Genomic DNA, 1,922 nt, shown 5'->3' on the forward strand with positions numbered 1-1,922 from the left:
CACACCCTGCTGGCTCACACTGTGTCTGTCTCACAGCCTGCCCCCCCCCCCCCCCCCTTTCCACAGAGACATATAGGAGACGTTTACTTATTCACTGTATTTCAAGAATGTAAAATACAAATTTCCTGCAAAACATTCAGTGTATGGTCTAAATACTAATGAAGTAGGCTTGAAGTTGACAAAAGGTATGGCAATAGGAAGATTTATACTGATCAAAACAATACACACACCGTGCAACAATTTCAAGGATTTTACTGAGTTACCATTCATATAAGGAAATCAATTAATTTAAATCAGTTCGTTATGCCCTGATCAAGTTGGCACACTGACTGCAGGAATGTCCAGCAGAGCTGCAGGCGGGTCAGGACCCTGGAGAGGACAACGAGCCGCAGAGGAGCTTCCCTGAGGCGCTTTCTGACAGTTTGTGCAAGAGTTCTTCGGATGTGCAAACCCACAGTGTCATCAGTGGCCCGGGTGGCTGATGTCGGATGATCCTGCAGGTGAAGAAGCTGGATATGGAGCCCTTGGCTGGCGTGGTATACGTGGTCTGCGGTTGTGAGGCCAGTTGGACGTACTGCCAAATTCTCTCATATGATGTTGGAGGCGACAACAGCTCTGGTGGACATTCCGGCAGTCAGCATGCCAATCGCACACTCCCTAAAAACTTGAGACATCTGAGGCATTGTGTTGTGCAACAAAACTGCACATTTTAGAGTGGCCTCGTATTGTCCCCAGCACAAGGCGCACCTGTGTAATGATCGTGCTGTTTAATCAGCTTCTTGATCTGCCACACCTGTCAGGTGGATGGATGATCTTAGCAAAGGAGAAATGCTCACTAACAGGGTACTAATATGTCTCTAAATTTGGTATGTATGTACAATTTCTGAGATCTTTCATTTCAGCTCATGAAACATGGGACCAACAGTTTACATATTGAGTTTATACTTTTGTTCATTATAAGTTTACTTTCTAAAGATGAAAAGTGCAAGTTTTCTGTCAGCACAGTGCTGTTCAGTATCCAATGTCAGTAGCCACTCTTGGCATTTGCTTGTTGTCTTAATGTTTTCCCCGATGCTGGGAGCCCATACGCTGCACTGCATAATTCAAGAGACCGCTGCCAGGTACATTCCTGCACAGAGCAGGGTTTTCTCCAGTGCGCAGTGATCCTGTTTCAGACCTGCATCCCCCCGTAGGAGCCATGTGCACACCAGCTGTCTTGCTTTCGCACTCTGGGCTCTGTGCTCCGTCTTGCCGGGGAAGGGAGTCCACCGCGCCGCATGTCTACACTTGATTCACGGTGCGGGCGAGGTGGTTGACGCATTCTTCGTGGAATAATCAGCAGAAATTCAACAGGGCCCTGCCAAAAATGTAAATGCCCCCCACCCCTCCCAAAAACATGGGAAAATAATAGTATTTTAGATGTTCACATAACCTAATTTGTTCAGTTTTTCATTTGTACATGTTTTCCACAAGATTGTAATCAACTTCAGTTGGATACGATTGCAGTACAGATATTAGTTCAGTACAGATATTCTTCTTATGTACATATTGTAGCATTTTAGCTCTTTTGCCAAGTGGATTCACCAGCACAAAATAATTAAGTGTGACCGGTTGGTCCTGGGGGGGTAGAGGGAACTCCACTATAGAACCCATCCATGTCACAAACCCTCAACCGACTATGCCACCTTGTTTTTTTGTCATGAGGACAAGGACCTCTATTCCTAACACCCATCACAGGTCCGATACATCGGACAACCAACACGAAGAGAGACAGCTCAACATTTGACAACATTTATTACAATAACAATACACAGAGATAGGACAGCTTTCACCCCCATCATTAGTTAGAAATCAGTTAATTATACTAGAGCCTTTACTAACCTGAGCTAATTTACTTTTAAAACTAGCAAAGCTATAACATT

This window comes from Amia ocellicauda, chromosome 12, assembly GCF_036373705.1.
Source record: "Amia ocellicauda isolate fAmiCal2 chromosome 12, fAmiCal2.hap1, whole genome shotgun sequence".
NCBI classification, from domain to species: Eukaryota; Metazoa; Chordata; class Actinopteri; order Amiiformes; family Amiidae; genus Amia; species Amia ocellicauda.